Source organism: Capricornis sumatraensis, chromosome 6 (assembly GCF_032405125.1).
Source record: "Capricornis sumatraensis isolate serow.1 chromosome 6, serow.2, whole genome shotgun sequence".
Lineage (NCBI taxonomy): Eukaryota > Metazoa > Chordata > Mammalia > Artiodactyla > Bovidae > Capricornis > Capricornis sumatraensis.
Genome location: NC_091074.1, coordinates 76,158,969 through 76,170,191, shown reverse-complemented (window position 1 = coordinate 76,170,191; position 11,223 = coordinate 76,158,969).

Here is an 11,223-nt window from a genome sequence, read left to right as displayed (position 1 = left end):
ACACCCCATAGTAGGTAATGTCAACCCACCATAGGCCTCTTCACAAGAATCTATCTTTGCTAAGAGATGCACATGCATATGTGGGAAGGCCCTGAGATAAACCAAATATGGACTCAGAACCAGGCAAAGCAAGATGATTTGCCAGAGGAAACCTAAAAGAAATGCCCCATAAAAGTGATTCAGACTACCATGATGGCACAGTAAATTTCATTTATGTGCATGGAGGTCTCATATCAATAAGACCTAAGACGTAACCAGAACAGGGAGGTTTTATACCTTTTTAGACAAAGAAACAACGAATCTATATCTATGGAAAACTGAGAGGATAAAGAAAGTTAGGTTTTGGGTGCTCAGTTAGTGAAGAATCTAAACAGAATTTGAGTTTACATAATAAATTAAAGGACTAAAAAATGTTTATACAGACTTCTTGGCCTGAATTCTCTGTCTCTGGTGAGGATGTCCTTCTGTCTCCAGATACAGGTAGAATATTTCCACATGAGTGATTTATTTTCTACTTTAAGGGAGATAGAAAGGAGAGTCAGAGTGTCCCTCTTGCATTGGCCATTTCTTCAGTAAAACCATCTGTATGCCACTAAGGAACATTTTTGGATGACCCACCCTGAAGTAAAAATTGAAGGACATGGGAGAACAGGGATAACTTTAGAGTGATGTCTGAGTAGGAAAGAAGGAATTCTTTTTCCTGAACAATCAATCTGTGCATGAATTGGCCTTGGATAGAAACAGGGAAAACATTCCTCTCTTAAAAAAAAAAAAAAAAAGGTTCATTTATGGCTGTGCTGGGTCTTCATCGCTGTGCTGGCTTTTCTCCAGTTGGGGGCTTCTCTCCAGCTGGTGGACAGGCTTCCCGTTGAGGCGGCATCTCTTGCTGCAGAGCACAGGCTCCAGGGCACGCGGCTTCAGCAGCTGGGGCTCCCTGGCTCTAGAGCACACACTCAGCCCTGTGTGCACGGGCTCAGTTGCTCCAAGGCATGTGGGCTCTTTGCAGATCTGGGCTTGAATCTGTGTCTCCTAGACTGGCAGGTGGACTCTTTACCACTGAGCCACCAGGGAAGCTGGAAAACATCTCTTTTATCTGGAGGGAAAGCAGCAGGGATGGAGCAGGAGAATGGGTACCATTCGGAGTGGTGCACATAGACATTCCTTTATGATTGCCTCCATATTCTCTGTAAAATCAGAAGTGTAGCCATCAGCTGGGACTGAGGAGAAGTAGGGAATTATTGGAGGTGTGAGGTGAAATAATCATCGGGGAGAAAAAAAGAATGTTTGTAAATGTAGGAGGAATGTTGGGCAGTTATAAGGTACTATTTGAATGAAGTGGTAACAAATTTAAAGTAGACAGCCAGCAGAATGTTGTATGCACGTGTATACACTGGAGTGCTTCCAGTCACATTCTCAGATGCAGTTCAGTTCAGGTCAGTCGCTCAGTCATGTCCGACTCTTTGCGACCCCATGAATCGCAGCACGCCAGGCCTCCCTGTCCATCACCATCTCCCGGAGTTCACTCAGACTCACGTCCATTGAGTCCGTGATGCCATTCAGCCATCTCATCCTCGGCCGTCCCCTTCTTCTCCTGCCCCCAATCCCTCCCAGCAACAAAGTTTTTTCCAATGAGTCAACTCTTCACATGAGGTGGCCAAAGTACTGGAGCTTCAGCTTTAGCATCATTCCTTCCAAAGAAATCCCAGGGTTGATCTCCTTTAGATGGACTGGTTGGATCTCCTTGCAGTCCAAGGGACCCTCAAGAGTCTTCTCCAACACCACAGTTCAAAAGCATCAATTCTTCGGCGCTCAGCCCTCTTCACAGTCCAACTCTCACATCCATACATGACCACAGGAAAAACCATAGCCTTGACTAGATGGACCTTAGGCGGTAAAGTAATGTCTCTGCTTTTGAATATACTATCTAGGTTGGTCATAACTTTTCTTCCAAGGAGTAAGCATCTTTTAATTTCATGGCTGAAGTCACCATCTGCTGTGATTTTGGAGCCCCCCCAAAAATAAAGTCCGACTCTGTTTCCACTGTTTCCCCATCTATTTCCCATGAAGTGATGGGACCGGATGCCATGATCTTCGTTTTCTGAATGTTGAGCTTTAAGCCAACTTTTTCACTCTCCTCTTTCACTTTCATCAACAGGCTTTTTAGTTCCTCTTCACTTTCTGCCATAAGGGTGGTGTCATCTGCATATCTGAGGTTATTGATATTTCTCCTGGCAATCTTGATTCCAGCTTGTGTTTCTTCCAGTCCAGCGTTTCTCATGATGTACTCTGCATAGAAGTTAAATAAGCAGGGTGACAATATACAGCCTTGACATACTCCTTTTCCTATTTGGAACCAGTCTGTTGTTCCATGTCCGGTTCTAACTATTGCTTCCTGAACTGCATACAGATTTCTCAAGAGGCAGGTCAGGTGGTCTGGTATTCCCATCTCTTTCAGAATTTTCCACAGTTTCTTGTGATCCACACAAAGGCTTTGGCATAGTCAATAAAGCAGAAATAGATGTTTTTCTGGAACTCACTTGCTTTTTCCATGATCCAGCGGATGTTGCAATTTGATCTCTGGTTCCTCTGCCTTTTCTAAAACCAGCTTCAACATCAGGAAGTTCACGGTTCACGCATTGCTGAAGCCTGGCTTGGAGAATTTTGAACATTACTTTACTAGCATGTGAGATGTGTGCAACTGTGTGGTAGTTTGAGCATTCTTTTGCATTGCCTTTCTTTGGAATTGGAATGAAAACTGACCTTTTCCAGTCCTGTGGCCACTGCTGAGTTTTCCAAATTTGCTGGAAACACCCACATAGCAAACACCCTCTTCCAACAACACAAGAGCAGACTCTACACATGGACATCACCAGATGGTCAACACCAAAATCAGATTGATTATATTCTTTGCAGCCAAAGATGGAGAAGCTCTATACAGTCAGCAAAAACAAGACCAGGAGCTGACTGTGGCTCAGTTCATGAACTCCTTATTACCAAATTCAGACTGAAATTGAAGAAAATAGGGAAAACCACTAGACCATTCAGATATGACCTAAATCAAATCCCTTATGATTATACAATGGAAGTGAGAAATAGATTTAAGGGCCTAGATCTGATAGATAGAGTGCCTGATGAACTATGGACGGAGGTTCATGACATTGTACAGGAGACAGGGATCAAGACCATCCCCATGGAAAAGAAATGCAAAAAAGCAAAATGGCTGTCTGGGGATGCCTTACAAATAGCTGTGAAAAGAAGAGAGGTGAAAAGCAAAGGAGAAAAGGAAAGATATAAGCATCTGAATGCAGAGTTCCAAAGAGTAGCAAGAAGAGATAAGAAAGCCTTCCTCAGCGATCAATGCAAAGAAATAGAGGAAAACAACAGAATGGGAAAGACTCGAGATCTCTTCAAGAAAATTAGAGATACCAAGGGAATTCATGCAAAGATGGGCTCGATAAAGGACAGAAATGGTATGGACCTAACAGAAGCAGAAGATATTAAGAAGAGGTGGCAAGAATACATGGAAGAACTGTACAAAAAAGATCTTCATGACCCAGATAATCATGATGATGTGATCACTAATCTAGAGCCAGACATCTTAGAATGTGAAGTCAAGTGGGCCTTAGAAAGCATCACTATGAACAAAGCTAGTGGAGGTGATGGAATTCCAGTTGAGCTGTTTCAAATTCTCAGATGCAGTTACTGAGAAAGTGATGTTTGGATTTATTTGTGTTTTGCCTATAAAGCTCAATTCAGGGAGAGAGAAACAAGGGCCTTGAGAGTTTGGGCAGTGGAGTAATAATGACATTGGGCCTTGAAATCTAAGCTGAGTAAGACTTGAAGTGAGACTTTGTAAGGAAGCAAGAGATGGATAAATGAATGAGTTGGAATTCCTAGAGCATTTGAGGAATTGTTGGATTAAATTTATTAACTAAAAAGACAAGTAGTGGTGAAAGAGAGGAGAAATTTAAATGAAGTATATGAGTTATTAGAAATGATATAATGTAGTATTTAAATATGACTCAGATTCAGACTTAAATTGAAGAAAGTAGGGAAAACCACTAGACCATTCAGGTATGACCTAAATAAATTTCCTTATGATTATACAGTGGAAGTGAGAAATAGATTTAAGGAACTAGATCTGATAGGTAGAGTACCTGATGATGTATAGACAGAGGTTCATGACACTGCACAGGAGACAGGGATCAAGACCATCCCCAAGAAAAAAAAAATGCAAAAAAGTAAAATGGCTGTCTGAGGAGGCCTTACAAATAGCTGTGAAAAGAAGAAATGCAAAAAGCAAAGGAGAAAAGAAAAGATATACCCATTTGAATACAGAGTTCCAAAGAATAGCTAGGAGAGATAAGAAAGCCTTCCTCAGTGATCAGTGCAAAGAAATAGAGGAAAACAATAGAATGGGAACGACTAGAGATCTCTTCAAGAAAATTAGAGATATCAAGGGAATATTTCATGCAAAGATGGGCTCAATAAAGGGCAGAAATGGTAGGGACCTAACAGAAGATATTAAGAAGAGGTGGCAAGAATACACAGAAGAACTATACAAAAAAGATCTTCTCGACCCAGATAATCATGATGGTGTGATCATTTAGCTAGAGCCAGACATCCTGGAATGTGAAGTCAAGTGGGTCTTAGGAAGCATCACTATGAACAAAGCTAGTGGAGCTGATGGAATTCCAGTTGAGCTATTTCAACTCCTAAAAGATGATGCTGTGAAAGTGCTGCACTCAATATGCCAGGAAATTTGGAAAACTCAGCAGTGGCCACAGGACTGGAAAAGGTCAGTTTTCATTCCAATCCCAAAGAAAGGCAATGCCAAAGAATGCTCAAACTACTGCATAATTGCACTCATCTCACACACTAGTAAAGTAGAGCTCAAAATTCTCCAAGCCAGGCTTCAGCAGTACGTGAACCATGAAATTCCAGAGGTTCAAGCTGGTTTTAGAAAAGGTAGAGAAACCAGAGATCAAACTGCCAACATCCTCTGGATCATTGAAAAAGCAACAGCTCCAGAAAAATATATATTTCTGCTTTATTGACTGGTCAAAGGTCAAACGGAGAAGGCGATGGCACCCCACTCCAGTACTCTTGCCTGGAAAATCCCATGGATGGAGGAGCCTGGTAGACTGCAGTTGATGGGGTCGTGAAGTGTCAGACACGACTGAGCGACTTCACTTTCACTTTTCACTTTTATGCATTGGAGAAGGAAATGGCAACCCTTTCCAGTGTTCTTGCCTGGAGAATCCCAGGGATGGGGGAGCCTGGTGGGCGGCAGTCTATGGGGTCACACAGAGTCAGATGCAAGTGACGTGACTTAGCAGCAGCAGCAACAAATGCCAAAGCCTTTGACTGTGTGGATCACCAGAAATTTCTGAAAGAGATGAGAATACCAGACCACCTGACTTGCCTTTTGAGAAATCTGAATGCAGGTCAGGAAGTAACAGTTAGAACTGGACACAGAACAACAGACTGGTTCCAAATAGGAAAAGGAGTTCATCAAGGCTGTATATTGTCATCCTGTTTATTTAACTTATATGCAGAGTATATCATTAGAAATACTGGGCTGGATGAAGCATAAGCTGGAATCAAGATTGCTGGGAGAAATATCAAGAACCTCAGATATGCAGATGACACCACCCTTATGGTAGAAAGTGAAGAGGAACTAAAAAGCCTCTTGATGAAAGCAAAAGAGGAGAGTGGAAAAGTTGGCTTAAAGCTCAATATTCAGAAAACGAAGATCATGGCATCTGGACCCATCACTTCATGGCAAATAGATGCAGAAACAATGGAAACAGTGGGAGACTATTTTGGGGGGCTCCAAAATCACTGCAGATGGTGATTGCAGCCATGAAATTAGAAGACTCTTACTCCATGGAAGAAAAGTTGTGACCAACATAGACAGCATATTGAAAAGCAGAGACATTACTATGCCAACAAAGGTCCATCTAGTCAAAGCTATGGTTTTTCCAGTGTTCATGTATGGATGTGAGAGTTGGACTATAAAGACAGGTTAGTGGTGAAGAATTGATGCTTTTGACCTGTGGTGTTGGAGAAGACTCTTGAGAGTCCCTTGGACTGCAAGGAGATCCAACCAGTCCGTCCTAAGGGAAATCAGTCCTGAATATTCAATGGAAGGACTGATGTTGAAGCTGAAACTCTAATATTTGGCCACCCGCTGCAAAGAACTGACTCATTTGAAAAGACCCTGATGCTGAGAAAGATTGAAGAAGGGAGTAAAAGGGGACGACAGACGATGAGACGGTTGGATGGCATCACTGACTCAATGGACATGAGTTTGAGTAAATCCTGGAATTGGTGATCGACAGGGAGGCCTGGCGTGCTGCCATCCACGGGGTCACAAAGAGTCAGACAGGACTGAGCGACTGAACTAAACTCAAAATATGAGTCAGGAAGTCTATATAAAAGTAGTCTATTGAAAGACAAGATCTTGGGAGGACAGGATGTAAAGAAATTATGAAGGACTTTCTCGGTGGTCCAGTTGTTAAGAATCCTTACTTCTACTGCAGGGGGCATGGGTTCAGTCCCTAATCTGGGAACTAAGATTCTACATACCTCACAGAGCATCCAAAAAAAATTTTTTTAAAGAAGAAATTATGAAGCCATTATATGAACACATTATTTGTATATGTTCCAGTTATCTATTTTTGTATAACAAACCTAATCAAAACTTAGGTGAAACAACAATGTACTATCTCATAGCACTGTGGTTAGTTCCAGTGGTTAGCTGAAATCGTTTTCTAACCACTCCAGTTCTCTTGCCTGGAAACTCCCATGGACAGAGGAGCCTGGTGGGCTGCAGTCCATGGGGTCGCTAAGAGTTGGACACGACTGAGCGACTTCACTTTCACTTTTCACTTTCCTGCATTGGAGAAGGAAATGGCAACACACTCCAGTGTTCTTGGCCTGGAGAATCCCAGGGACGGGGGGGGGGCGGGCCTGGTGGGCTGCCATCTATGGGGTCGCACAGAGTCAGACACAACTGACGTGATTTAGCAGCAGCAGCAAACACTCAACTGGGTGGAAGTCCAAGATGGCTCACTCATAGGGCTGACAGTAGATGCTGGCTGCTTGCCAGAAGCTCAGCTAGGCTGTTGCCCAGAGTGCCAACATATGGTTGCTTTATGTAACTTGGACTTCTCACATCACAAGCACTGGGTTACAAAGGGAAGTGTCCCAACAGTGAGAGTTCCAAGGAGAAGAAAGCAGAAACCACAAAGCCAGTACAGGGTTACACCCAAACTGGTACAGTGATAGAGTGTTATTTCTACCATAATCTGTTTTTTTGGCCATGCAGTATGCAGGATCTTAGTTTCCCAATCAGGGATCAAACCTGCATCCTCTGTATTGGAAGCTTGGAGCCTTAACCACTGGACTGCCTGGAAGTTCCCCATATTCTATTAGTAGAAGCAGTCTCAGGGCCCACATAGATTCCAGGGGGAGTGAAGGATAGAGACTAGCTCTTGTAAAGGCTGGCAAAGTAACATTGCAGAAGAACAAACACGTGGAATGAGAGATATTGTTGTGGCCATCTTTGGAAAAGAAAATCTTCTGCTTTTGTAAACATTAAAATCGGTAATAATAGGACTAGCATTGGTGGGAAAGAGGGTGAGCTAGATGCTAAAACGTTGATTAGGAAGAACAACTCAGAGATATCTTGTTGAAGATATTTGCAACAAGGAGATATAGAAGATAATGAATTTGTTAGTATAAACTTTAGCTCCCTTTCCTTGGTTTATTAGCTTGAACTGTTTTGTAGTTTTACTCACTGCCTTACTAATTATGGTGTAAACCTTTACCTTATGACAGCTTCTGTTCTAAAGATGTTGTATGATACAACTTCACTTCAGCATTATAACCTTACAATTGTGTACTTTCATTTCTCCCCTCCCAATCTCTGGTCTATTGTCATCTATTTATTTCTACATATGTGAGAAACCCCACTATTCTTTTGTTATTTTGTTGTTTTAATTGCTCAATTGTTTAAACACATTTAAATAATAAGAAAAGATCTTAAATATTTACTCCAATAGTTACCATTTCTAATGGTCTTCATTATGTTGTGTAGATCCATATTTCCATTTGGTACAATTTTCTTTCCACCTAAGGAATATTTAATATTTCTGAAACATTTCTTGTAGTGTGAATCTACTGTTGATGAGTTATTTTAGCTTTTATATGTGGGGGCGACAGAGGATGAAACAGTTGAATCTCATCATTGACTCAATGAACATGAGTTTGAGCAAACTCTAGGAGACAGGGAAGGACAAGGAAGCTTGGCGTGCTGCTGTCTATAGGGTCAAAAAGAGTTGGACACGACTGAGCAACTGAACAACAATGTCTGAAAAGCTCTTTCCCCCACCCACTTCTGTTTTTGAAAGATGTTTTTATTAGGTATACACTTCTAAGCAGCAGGTTTTTTTCTTTGAGTACTTTAAAGATGTTGCTCAATTGAATCTCATGCATTTTTTTTTTCAACAAGAATTATTCTACCATCTTTATATTTCTTCCTCTATATATATCTTATTTCTTTAGCTACTTTAAAATATTTCTTTCTCACTTGTTTTGAGACACTTGATTACTGTGAACCTTGGTGTAGTTTTCTTGTTTCCAGGTTTCATTTCTTGAATCTCTGATTGTCATCAGATTTTAAAATATTTGCACCATTTTTTCATTTCATATTTTTTCTCTTCCTTAAGAAGTCCTCCTTTCATTTGAAGTCTCCAATGATACATTTAATAAAACACTTCAAGTTTTCCCACAGTTCACTGAGGCTTTGTTTAATTTTTGATACTTTCTATTCTCTTTTACATTTTGTATAGTATGTCTTACAAGCCCTTAATCCTTTCTTCTGCAATGCTTCAGTTCAGTTCAGTTCAGTCGCTCAGTCGTGTCCGACTCTTTGCGACCCCATGAATCACAGCACGCCAGACCTCCTTGTCCATCACCAACCCCCGGAGTTCACTTAGACTCATGTCCATCGAGTCAGTGATGCCATCCAGCCATCTCATCCTCTGTCGTCCCCTTCTCCTCCTGCCCCTAATCCCTCCCAGCAGCAGAGTCTTTTCCAATGAGTCAACTCTTCGCATGAGGTAGCCAAAGTACTGGAGTTTCAGCTTTAGCATCATTCCTTCCAATGCTTAGTCTGCCATTAATTTCCTCCAGTTTATCTTTTCATCTCAAACAGTGTAGTTTCATCTCTGGATTTTTTATTATTTTAAAAGAGCTTCTATGATTCTACTTCACATACTCATTCTTATCTCTAGCTCTTTAAACATATGCAATATAGTCATTTTAACTGTTTTAAGGTCCTGAACTACTGATTCTGTCGTATGGGTTGGTTTTTATTTTCTTTTTCTTTTTTGGTACTGGTCACATTTTTCTGCCTTTTGCAGTCTTAACAGTTTTTGATCAGGTACATTTGTGGATTTTGCCTTTGTGGTTGCTCAAAATTCTTATAAATGTTCTTTAGCCTTGTTCTGGGATACAGGTTCTTGAAAACAGCTTTAGTTTTTGAGTCTTTCTTTTAAGCTGTGTTGACAGGACCAGTGAAGTGTTTTAGACCTATTTTTGTTGAATTATTGAAGCAAAGCTCTTTTGTTCATTGTACTTGGTAGCACTAGTTATGAGATTATTCCTGTCTGTGAGTTGGAAATGGGCACTATCTTATTTCTATGTGAGCTGTATAGGTACTATTCTCTTTGTTCCTTTTGGTGAGTTCTCTCCTCAACCTTTGGTAGTTCACTATCCCCCTGCCCATCCCTCTCACACACACAGACACCTAGTGATCAGTACTCAAAGACTCAAGGGGCATCCTCAGCTGAACTCCAGAGTTCATTATGAAATGATCACCATAATAAGTCTAGTAATCATCCATTCTCATACGAAGTTACTACAATATTATTGATTGTGTTCCTTAATCATTTGACACTTATAGAGTGGAAATGAGAACAATCAGGCATTGATCTTGCATTTCTAAAACTCAGTGGGCACAGCTGGAATGCTAATAGGGTAGATTAGAAGCTTGGGTTGTCCAGAAGTAGCTGATAAGCATGTATGTCATTTAGATTCAGTGTAATAATTCTGTTTTCCAAAAGACTTTCCTTAATGAACAAGATAGAGGCTGTGTCTAAACATTAGTAACTGTGTAAATTTCTTAAGAGGTCATTACAGATTTTATAAAACGATGCTTATTTTAGTTTAAGGTAACTAGAAAAACAAAATATGCAATTCATAACACTTTAAATGAAGAAAGTGTGGGCCAGGAAGTCAAACCAATAGTAAACTATTCCAAGTCTTAGAACAACAATCCATTCTCCAAGAATTTGTTCAAGAATACTAAGTACTGACTGTGCTAAGAAGCAATCCCTACTTAGTTACATGGGTGGGCTGTATGTTGTTCTTTTCCATTATCAAAACATTTCAATGAAAAGGTCTAAAAATGTACTTCCAAAGTGTTCATTTTATTATACAAATGCCATCCGCTTCATAGCTAATGATCAGATCTCAGAAACAGAGACATTATTCCAGGAAATGGTGAAAGATATTTAGTATTAGTCTAACATGTTACTTGTGAAGAAGTATCTGGCAGGCAAGAAAAGTTCTGTGTGTTTTATTTAGGAATAATTCTGTATCATTTTTTGCTATAGTTTAAATGATCTCTAAGACTTTGTACAAATGTAAATATAAAAAATATATACTGTGCACTGTTATTTTTAGAAGCTGTACTTTTTACTGAGCATAGGGATTACTCAGTAAAAATTTGCTGAATGAATCTGGCTCTAAGAATAAATTTCTTTTAAGGGGAGTTTGCTTCTAAGTCGCTTCAGTCGTATCTGACTCTGTGCGACCCCATAGACGGCAGCCCACCAGGCTCCTGCGTCCCTGGGATTCTCCAGGCAAGAACACTGGAGTGGGTTGCCATTTCCTTCTCCAATGCATGAAAGTGAAAAGTGAAAGTGAAGTCACTCAGTCGTGTCCGACCCTCAGCGACCCCATGGACTGCAGCCTTCCAGGCTCCTCCATCCATGGGATTTTCCAGGCGAGAGTACTGGAGTGGGGTGCCACTGCCTTCTCCAAAGGGGAGTTTAAATGATACAAAATAATGACTTAGCATTGTAATAAAATGTTGTCAGTTTTATTAAAAGTAGATTCCATTTCTTCACACAAGTAAGTTTTGTGTTTTTT